Here is an 11,894-nt window from a genome sequence, read left to right as displayed (position 1 = left end):
TTCAACATCTACACTGTGAAACCATGAAGTCATTGACACTATACTCTCTCCCCCTTCCTCAGTCCTCTGTTAGTCCTATTTCTACAGGAAACTATTTAATGTGTAAGTTATGTTGGCGTCTTTCTCATTGCTTCAGTCATTTACAACACGTTCTCTCCTAGATTCCTCAGGAATAGCTCATGAGAATAATAATCCCAGAATACCTGCATGTTGATAACATCTGTGCCCTTTATTCTTAAAGTCAGTTTTGCTGGGTATAAAATCCTTGGTTCATTTTTTTCTTTCCTTACTTTAAATATGCTGCTTCATTCCCCCCACCCCAATAAAATCTGCTGTTAAAAAGTGTAATTATAAGCTAACTTTCACTCTTATAAGTCAAGTGCACTTTTTATTCTAAAAGGTCAAGCATTTCCCCCTTTTTGGTGTTAATCATATTGTCAACATTGCTCTTTCCATGTAGCTTCAATTTTTTCTTTTAATTTCAAAAAAGTTTTCTTGAATTCATTTTTACAGCTCAGTTGCCTTGCTTTGGTTCTCTTTGTAATCACTAACAACTATGTATTTGATTTTCTTTGCCTACTTTAGTGTTTAGCACTTTCTCTTGAATCCTTTTTTATCTCTTTCTTAATTTTTTTATTTTCAAAAATCTTCTGACTTCCAGTTTCCAGTTCCACATGTAAGGAGCTTGGAAGCTACCAATCCATCTTCACAACAAGTATAATTCCAAACGGACTGGAAAACTAACAACTCTTTTGGGAATTGTAAGAAAGGGGAGGGTACGCAAGGCAACTTGCTAACCCCAGAATGGAAAGAAAGACAGGTGAGCTCATAGCTTACCACAGCAGAGACTTACAAGTGTAAAACACTGTGGTAACCAATGTCAGGGTAGGAAAACCTGAACTGTAATTGACAAATTGATGGAGGCTCCGGGCAGACAGGTCTGAGAGTTAAGAACTCCAGGGGACTCAGTCATAACATCCCACAATATTGTGAAATATAATTCCAGCAGTTTGACCAGGTTCCCACAGTAAATATTGCAGAAAAATACCCCGTGCATCTGTGCTTCCAGCAAGGTGGGGGGAAAGAAATCATTTTGAAATATGCCAGGGCACTCTGTTCTCCTTAACAAGACCTGCCCTCTGGGGAAACTAGTTAACTAGAGCCTAACCTGTGAGGGTACTATAGGAGCCAACTGACCTGGGGAAGGGAAACATCCAACTCCAGTCTACACCAACCATCCTATCCTACCTAAGGGGGTTGAAAAAAAACTGAGAAACTCTTGTGACGCTCACAGTCCAGAGGCATAGCCTCACTAAAAGAGCGAGACTTCATCATAGGACTACAAAATGCTTCCTCTTACCTTACACCTCACCATGACACTACTATAGGCCTATTTACAGCAGGTCACTTTACCCAGTACATCACGTCCAGCTATACAGAAAAAATTACAGGTCATACCTAAAGGCAAGAAACAACTTGAGGACATAGAGAAAGCACCAGAACTAGACAGAGAAGAGATACTCAAATTATCATGTTGGGAATTTAAAAGAACTATGATTAATACAGTAAAGGCTCTAAAGGATAAGTAGTGCATAAGAACAGATGGGCAGTGTAAGCAGAGAGATGGAAATCCTAAGAAAGAACCAAAGAGAAATGCTAAAGATTAAAAAAACAAAACAAAACAAAAAACAAATGACAACAAAAACACCACAACAGAAATGAAGAATACCTTTGAAGGGCTTTTTAGTAGACTAGACATCCCTGAGGAATGAATCTCTAACCTAGAGGATATAAATCCTTGAAATAAAATCCCTGAAAAGCAAAGAGGACAAATATTGAAAAAAACAGACTATCCAAGGACTGTGGGGCAAATGCAAAAGGTATAATATACATATAATGAGAACACCAGAAACAGAAGAAAGGAAAAGAAAAAGATATTTGAAACAATAATGATGGAGAATTTCCCCCAAATTAATGTCAGACATCAAACCACAGATCCAGAAAGCTCAGACAACACGAACCAGAATAAATGCAAAAAAGCCCACAAATCAAACGAAACCAACCAAACAAACAAAAAAACCACTATACATACACGTACCATTTTAAAAAGAAAAGGGACATTTGGGTGGCTCAGATGGTTAAGTGTCTGCCTTCAGCTCAGGTCATGATCTCAGGGTCCTGAGGTCAAGTCCCGCATCTGGCTCCCTGCTCAGTGGAGAGTCTGCTTCTCCTTCTCCCTCTACCTCTCCCCCTGCTTGTGCTCGCTCTCAAATGAATAAATAAGATATCTAAAAAAGAAAAAAAATTTAAAAAAAAACTACAGAAAAGATAAAGGAAAAATTCTGAAAGAAGTCTAAGTAAAAAAATACCTAACCTACAGAATAACAAAGATAAGAATCATATCCAACTTCTCCTCAGAAATCATATAAACAAGAAGAGAACAAGTTGAAATATTTAAAATATGGAGAGAAAAAAAACACTAACCTAAAATTTTGTACCTTAAGAAATTAACATTCAAAAGTGAAGGAGGAAAAAAAAGACCTTCTCACAAACAAAAATTGAGGAAATCTGTTACCAAATTTTGCCTTGCACAAGATGTTAAAAGAAGCTCCTTAGAGAAAAGGGAAATAATATAGGTCAGAAACTCTGATACACATAAAGTAACAGAAAGCATCAAAGAAGGAGTAACTGAAAAAAAAAAACATTATTTTCTTATTCTTGACTGATCTAATAGACAACAATTTGTTCAAAATAATACCAACAACATAATCAATTATATATATGTATACATAAGTACACACATATATGTATATGAATATGTTATATATATAAATAAAATGAACGACAACAATGATACAAGGGACAGAAGGGAAGAATTAGGAATATTTTGTTACTATAAATTACTCAAACTACCTGTGAAGTGATATAATTTCCAAAAGTGGGCTTGGATTAGCTATAAATGCATATGGCAAACGCTAGGGCAACCACTAAAAGAGAGGCAAGAGGAGGGAAGGAAGGAAGGAAGGAAGGCCAATATGATAAGAAAAGAGAGAAATTCAAATTATACAACATGCTCAATTAAAACAATAGGCACAAAAAGAGCAGAAGACAGAACTTCAAAGAACATGGATGGGGTGCCTGGGTGGCTTAGTCAATTAAGCATTGTTGGACTCTTGCCACTGCTGGACTTTGCTCCGGTCATGATCTCAGGATTGTGAGATCAAGCTCCACATCCCGTTCTGTGCTCAGCAGTCAGTCTGCTTGAGATTCTCTCTCCCCCTCTCTGTCCCTCCTCCTGTATGCTCTCTCTTTCTCTCTCTCTCAAATAAATTTAAAAAAATATTAAAAACCCACTTAAAACATAAAGACACATAAAAATTAAAATTAAGTGAATGGAGAGAAAGATACCATGCTATCACTAATCAAAAGAAAGAAGGAGTGCTATATTAATTTCAGATAAAGCAAACTTGAAAGAAAGGAAAGTTACTAGGGATAAAGAGGGGCATTATGTAATGATAAAGAGGTAAATTCTCTAAGAAAACATAATAATCCTTTATGTGCATGTATCTAACACCAGAACGTCAAACTATGTGAGGCAAAAACTAATAGAATTGCAAATAGAAATAGATGAAGCCATTAACATAGCTGGGGGATCAACATTCCTCTATCAGAAATATACAGAACCAACAATTAGAAAATTAATAAAGACAAAGTTGAACTCAACAATATCACCAATCAACTAGATATAATTGATATCTATGAACCACTTCATCCAACAACAGCAGAATATATATTCTTCCAAAGCTCACGTGAAACATTTACCAAGATAGGCCACATTTGGGGCAATGAAACACTTAACAAATTTAAGAAACTAGAAACCATTTGTCTGCTTTCAAATTACAATGAAATTAAATAAATATGATATAAAATATATAATATAAATATTAAATAGATCAATAACAAAGGATAACTGGACAATCCTAAAATACATGGAGATTAAACAAACAAAAAACATTTGTAAAAAACACATGGGTCAAAGAAGACATCACATGAGAAATTTTAAAATATTCTGAACTAAATGAAAATACAACTTACCTGTATCTGTGGGATGCACAGAAAGTAGTTAGAAATTTATAGCATTGGATGCATATATTGGGAAAGAAGAAAGACCTATAATCAATCTTCTAACTTCCTACTTAGGAAACTATAAAAAGAAGAGCAAATTAGATCTAAAGTAACCTGAAGTAAATAATAAAATTTAGATCAGAAATCAATGAAACAGGAAACTAACAGAAAAAAAAAAAAAGCTGATTCTTTGAAAAGATCAACAAAATCTATAAGCCTCTCCTCACCAGACAAAAAGAGAGAGGGCAAAAATTATTAACATCAGAAATGAAAAAGGGGATAACACTATAGACCTTACAAACATTAAGAGGATAATAAAGAAATACTTTGAACAACCCTATGCTCACAAATTTGAAAACCTAGATGAAAATAGACTAATTCCTTGAAAGACAAAATGTGTCATGTCATATAAAAAAAACTAGGCAATCTACATAGGCCTATACCTATTAAATAAATGGAATCAATAATAATCAGTAATTAATAGATTTTCAAAACAGAAAGCACCAGGTCCAAATGGGTTCACTGGTGAATTCTATCAAAGAATTAGGAAGAAATTATACCAATTATAAATTGCTACAAATCTCTTCCAGAATCCAGAAGCAGAGGGAATACTTCCTAATGCATTCTATAAGGCCAGCATTAGTCTAATAACAAAACCAGACAAAGATATTCCAAGAACTACAGACCAATATCTCTCATGAACATAGGTGCAAAATTTCTCAACAAAAATATTGTAAAACCTAAATAAAAATAAGTATACACCATGCCCAAATGAGATTGATTCCAGGGTATGCAAGGCTGGTTCAACATTCAAAAATAAACTAATGAATCCTCACATTGACAGGCTAAAAAAAAAAAAAAAATCACACTATCATATCAGTAAACACAGAAAAAGCATTTGACAAAATCAAATGCCCATTTTTATAGTTTCCTAAGTAGGAAGCTAGAAGATAGAAGTTAGAAGATGGCAAAAACTCTTAATGAAATAGGAATTGAAGGGAGATTGCTCAGCTTGATAAGGAATATTTACTCAAAAACCTAGAGCTAACATTATACTTAAGGGCAAAAACCTTGAAACTTTCTAGCTAAGCTAAGACACAAGGCAAGGATATCCCCTCTCAGGCATCTGGATGGCTTGGGAGGGTTCTGTCATTAAGCATCTGTCTTCAGCTCAGATCACGATCCCAGGGTCCTGGGATCAAGCCCTGCATCAGGCTCCCTGGTCAGCAGGAAGCCTGTCCTCTCCCATTCTCCCTGGTTGTATTCTCTCACACACTATCTCCCTCTGTCAAATAAATAAAATCTTAAAAAAAAAAAAAAAAAGGATATCCCCTCTCATTACTTCTTTCAACATCATACTGGAAGTTCTAGCTAATGCAATAATACAAGAAAAAAAGAAACAAACGTTCAGTTTAGACAGGAAGAAATAAAACTATTTTTTCACCAATGACATAGTCGTCTATTTGGAAAATCAGATAAAATCACCAAAAATCTCTTGGAACTAATAACTATACTAAAGTTGGAGTATACAATTTCCTATATACCAACAATAATTAATAATTAAATTAATAGTAATTAATAATAATAGTGGAATTTAAAATTAAAAACACAAAACCTATCAGCACCCCACCAAAATGAAATACTTAAGTATAAATTGAACAACAAAAAAAGACAAGATCTATATAAGGAGAGCTACAAATAAATGGATAGTCCATATTCATGGATAGGAAGGCTCAATATTGCCAAGATGTCCATTCTCCCTACTTTGATCTATAGATTCAGTGAAATCTGAATAAAAATCTCAGCATTTTGTGGATATCAACAAATTGATTCTAAAGTTTATAGGAATAGGCAAAATACCCAGGATAGCCAACACAATTTTGAAGAGGAACAAAGTTAGACCACCAACACCACCCAACTTAAAGATTAAGTGTAAAGTCACCAAGACAGTATAGTAGTGGTAAAAGTAACCAAGACAGTGTGGTAGTAGCAAAAGAATAGAGAAATAGATGAATGAGAACAGAACAAATGGCCCAGAAAGAGAACCACAGAAATGCAGTCAACTGATCTTTGACAAAAGAGCCAGAGGAATACAATAGAAAAAAGATAGTCTCTTCAACAAATACTGCCAGAATAACTAGACAACCACATGAAATAAAGAAAGAGAGAAAGAGAGAGAGGAAGAAAAGAGGAAGGAAGGAAAGAAGGAAGAAAGGATGGATGGAGCAGAGGGAGGAAAGGACAGAGAAGGGAAAGAAGGAGAAAGAAAGGAGGAAAAGAAATCTAGACATAGAGTTTACATTCTTTACAAAAATTAACTAAAACTGGATCACAGACCTAAATGTAAAATACAAACTATAAAACTCTGAGACTACAACATGGGGGAAAAATACCCTAGATGACCTTGGGTGTGGCAATGACTATTATGTACGACACCAAAAGCACAATCCATGAAAGAAGTCACTGATAAGCTAGACGTCATTAAAATTTAAAACTTCTGCTCTGCAAAAGACAATGGCAGGAGAATGAGAAGACAAGTCACAGACTGGAAAAAATTATTTGCAAAAGACACATCTGATAGAGGACTGTTCACCAAAATCCACAAAGAACTGTTGAAACTCAACAATTAAAAATTGTTAAAACAGACTAAAGACCTTAACAAGTGTCTCAAGAAAGAAGATACATGGATGGCAAATAATCACATGAAAGATACTCAGCATCACATGTCATCAGGAAAGTGCAAATTAAAGCAATGACGTATCACTATACACCTATTAGAATAGCCAAAGTCTAGAACACTAATGACACCAAATCCTGGAGAGAATGTGGAGCAAGAGTAACTCATGTTTATTGATGGTGGGAATGCTGAATGGTATAGACCCTGGGGAAGACAGTTTGACAGCTTCTTACCAAGCTAAACATACTCTTACCATACAATCCAGCAATAGTATTCCCTGGCATTTACCCAAGTGAGTTGAAAACTTATGTCCACGCAAAAACCTATACACAGATGTTTATAACTTTACTCATAGTAGCCAAAGTATGACCTTCAGTAGGTGAATAGATAAAACTGTGGCACATCTAGACAATGGACTATTATTCAATGCTAAAAAGAAAGGAGCAACCAGGCCCTTAAGATGTGCAGGAAGTTCAAATGTATATTACTAAGCGAAAGGTGCCAGTCTGAAAAAGCGACAAAATATATAATTCCAACTACATGAAATTCTGGAAAAAGCAAAACTATGAAGACCATAAAAGTCAGTGGTTTCCAGGTGTTGAGTTGGTGGTGGGGAGAGGCGAGGAATGGGTAGGGAGGAATGAACGAGCTGAGCACAGAGCATTTTTTGAGGAACGAATAATATACTCTTTATATCATAATGATGGAAACAAGTCATTACACAATTGTCCAAACCAGTAGAACATACAACACTAAGAGTGAATCATAATGCAAACTATAGACTTCTGGTGATTATGATGATGTATCAAAGTAGATTCACCAATTGTAACAAGTACACCATGCTGGTGGGCTATGTTGGTAAGGGAGAAGGCTGTGCATATGTGAAGCAAAGGGCATATAAGAAAGCTCGGTAATCTTCCCTTCAATTCTTCTGTGAAACTCAAACTGTTTTAAAAGTCTTAAAATTTTTTTTTTTCTCTTCACGTTACATTTATCTTAAAGCATTATCTGTTGTGTTTATTCACTCTTGTGGTCCTTCTAGTTTAGTTTTCATTTCTCAAATAGAATTTTGTATTTCTAATTCCTTACTAAGGAATGTTTTTAAATGTTTTCTTTTATTTCTAATTTCCTCCCAAGTTATCACCTCATTTCTGAGTTTTCTAATTATGATTTACATTATTCTTTCATGTCTCATATAATTTTCTTAGTATCCTTCAATTCATTTTGAAATAGCAAATTAATTTGGATCTATTTTGTGGGCACATCTTTCTGAGTATTTTCATTGTAAGGATTTTATTCTATTCCTAATTCTCTTTTTTCCTTATACTAACTTTACGAGGGACTTGATGTTGTCTCTTTTCTGTTGTGCATTTTTAATGTGAAATTAGTTTTCCAAAACTATGAGAATGAAACAAGTTAAATTTGTAAAAAGACTCTAACTTCACAGAGCTCCCTCTTCTGTTGTTTTTGTGAAGTGTTTAAAAAAAAAAAAAAAAACGGACAAGCTCCTTTGAAATTTCCTGGCTGCTCTTCCCTTTCTTTGAACTGGACCTTTCTCTTGTCCTTACCCTGTTCAATTTTTATTCCATTCCCAGCAATTTCTCCTCAGTGTAGGGCCCTGTACTAGAAGGCAGTTCTGGTGGGTCAATTTTGAGAGTTGAAAGGGCCAGTGCCTTTAATCCCTCTTATTACGAGCTCTTTGCACTTACTTGGTGTTAGAGCAGGCAAAATGCCTTCCCCTTCAGCTGCTGTTCTCAAATTGGTCCACTGAGTTTTCTAGAGAACACCAGTTGGCTACTTGGGGTTCTCCTGTTCTTAGACTCAGGCAAGAGCTGTACCGTGGCTTCTTTTTGTCTCCCACATGGATGCCCATCTCACGCAAGTCATGGTTATTGCTATTTTGTCCCGAAAGGCTTGCATTTTGAGAATTCTGGTATCTTGTCACCTAGTTTTGTTGTAAATATTGTCTATGAATTTTGATTTTGCTATGTATCTCTGTACGTTTTTATGTGGATTATGTAGGCAGTACGCTACTGCCACTAACCACCATCTTCCCAGGTTCACTACCATCTTTTAATTCAAGCTCATTCTCGCTGTGTTCCTCCTCTTGGTTCCTTCTTTCAGCCTGTCACAGGAAAATCTTGGCCTCAGTTTGTAAAAAGACCCTGTACTTTTATATGGATATATTTGTATGGGGTGTGTGTGTGTGCGTGTGTGTGTGTCTGGGAAAGATGTGTAGAAAGGGGGTCATGAGTGAGAGGAAGCTGCTAAACGGGGGCACGTTGCATAAAGTGAAAGACACAGTTCCTGCCCTTAGGAGTTTGTAACAGAAGAATCCAACACACACCCACTCAGTGAAGCCGAAATACAGCTACTTCGTTTCTGATCACAGCTCTTACTAGCTTCCCATGCCAACTGGGGTAAATCCACTTCTTGGGATTTTAGTTTCCCTATTTGTAAAACACACAGCATATCACTTTCCTGTCCAACTGTATAGGTTGTCGGGAAGAAAGGAAATAATGAAAGGACATGCAATCTGGTCACCAAGGACCCACATCCTGGGGGCCGGACAGGCGTTCCTCTTCTGTTTCTGCCCCATCTGTGCCTCTGACACTGCTAGACACATTCTGAGCACTCACTGTTTGTACCTTGAAAAAAGTGCTACCAGTTCCATTATGGGATAGTTATCTTTAAAAGTTCCTCAGTCTCCTGAGTGGTGACAGAGTTAATAGGCCCTTGCTTGGGGGATGGAGAGGCCGGCCTCAAAAATGACCCTTCCCCTCGGAGAACTGGCCTTCACCTCACAAGTCAACCATCAGAAGACTCGGAAGAGCTGAGTTTTTAAAATGCATTTTTTATGATTCAGCCTTCCGCAGAAATGTCACCTTTCTAGAGCAAGCTGTTATCACGCGCTCCCCGTGCCAAACGGGCGCCTCTGAGGAGCGGGATTTTATCTCAACATTTTCAGTGATTTGTGTTTCTCTTTCAAGGAGCTCCATGCCTTAAGGCACCTGAAACACTAACAGGAAGACGGTAAGGTGACACGAGGAGCAGGCTCCAGCGACATGAAGCAGGGATTTCTGCGAACAGGGCCGGGATCAGCGTGGACGCTGCAGGAGGCGGTCACCCTGTCCGGTGATTCTCGGCCTCCCCGCGCGGCTCGCTGTTCTCTGGTGGGCACCTTGGGTGAAACCATATTCTCAAAGAAACTCCATTTTGTGACAGGGCCCCCGTGAGCAGGCCCCGCCGCACGACAGGCCGAGACGCAGCCAGCACAACTGCCGGCGACGCTTGCCAACAAGCCAGATGCTGCCACATATTGGCATCTGGGTCCTGGAATAGCAACCATGTTCTCAGTCTGGCGAGGGATGCTGACCCTAGCTACGGAAGGAGACAAAGGGAGGGAAGAAAGAGACGGAGCAAGGGGAGGCCGGGCAGCCGGTGGAAGGGTCTCTTGGTAATTTCCCGACCATGGATTTAGAGCTTCCGCAACAAAAGGCTCGTTGGAAAGCTGCTACCGATGCCGCAATGGGCGGGAGAGGTAGAGATGGGGAGCGTTCGAAACCCAGCGAGCTGTTCTGGCACCTGGGGAGTGGGGGTAGTTGATTCAAAAGGAGACAGCTGCAGCAGGCAGCGACGCTCGCCCCTCCTCTGCCACACACCATGATAGCCCACAGTGGAGATAAGCTGCTGGATAGGGCTTCAATCTGCGGCCCAGGGACGGCGAGTGGCAACATCAGGATGGCTGTCGCTTTCGGCTTTCTGGGTGCCAAGATTTACCAGCGCCAGGAAGGCCAGCTAAATGGTGAGGGCAAGGTCCAGACCGGCAGTCTGGAGGAGATCTTGCCCATCCCGAGAGGACGGTTGGAGTGTTTTGATTGCAGGAGCAGGGGACAGGCAAAAGGACACCCTGTGCCCCACCGTGGCTTTCGATGCTGAGGTGAGACCAGCCTGAGTGAGGCTTTAGGTCCTGCTGGCATCCTATGAGACAGAGGTACGGCCCAGGAGGGGTGGGTTGAACTGAGTTAAGTTTAGGGTTTGAGGTAAGAGGCGAGAGAAGCGGGCGGCCGTTCGTCTTTCTCAAAATACCAAGTTGTGTGCAGCATCGCCTCAACCCACATCGTGTTTGCCAAGAGTTGCCTGGGGCCTGACTTCGGTTTTAGCAGCGAGAGAATGAGAGACAGACAATAAGGTGGAAAGCGTCCCGGCCCCTGCAGTCAGATTTGGAGAAAGAGCCGCAAAGGTCATTTACCTACAGGAGAGCTGATTCTCTCCGGGGCGGGGTGGCCTCTCTGTTCACCAGATACCACCTCGGTGTGCCTCCGGGAGTCATGAGTAGGAGTATATGGGCAGGGGTGGGCGATAGTCGGACCCTCCGCCTACCACTGGATGGTCCTGAACCCCTCGGAGGCTGAGCAGGGACACAGCAAGAGGCAGGCAGCAACTGCTGGCAGGGAGGTTCCACCTACTGAAAATGCAGTTTTCTAAACAATCTGCAGATGCTCAGGGGAGGCCAAGCATCTCTTTGCTGAAAAGAAACTTTAGGAATGATCTCAAGGAACAATCTTGTCCCTGAGAGCCTTAAAGTGAAGAGTACGAAGACAGTGGATCACCCACATCCCCCTCTTCTCCACACGTGCACGAACTTAACCTTCAGGGAACATCTAGGCCCTTTCACTTCACCCCTGTGAAGCCTGATGCCCACTTTCACAAGGCAAAACGAAGTCCACCGAGGAGGCACCCCAGCTGCGTTCCTCAGTTCTAAAGAGAACATCCGTTGTTCTCTTTACTGATAATGTTCTTCTGCACTTCTCAATCCGCTGGAAACATTCCGGTGTCTTTCCCAGACTCGGTCGAGCATTTTTACATTCTGGTTTGGGACAATGCAGAGACTAAATGCTAAATTTTCACCGTGGCTGTTTCATGAAAGAACAAATAAACCAACGGTATATAACAAATAATGAAAAGAACTGTAATTATAGTTTGGTGTTTATGTCAAAAAGGAATTTGAGATAACAGAGCTCTCTCTGTAAGGGGTAGGTTATTTGCATCTAGAGAACCAAGACAGAATTGGTGAGTCTCTTTGCCGATT

This window comes from Mustela erminea, chromosome 17 (genome assembly GCF_009829155.1).
Source record: "Mustela erminea isolate mMusErm1 chromosome 17, mMusErm1.Pri, whole genome shotgun sequence".
In the NCBI taxonomy this organism is placed as follows: Eukaryota; Metazoa; Chordata; class Mammalia; order Carnivora; family Mustelidae; genus Mustela; species Mustela erminea.
Note: the sequence above shows the minus strand (reverse complement) of the source record.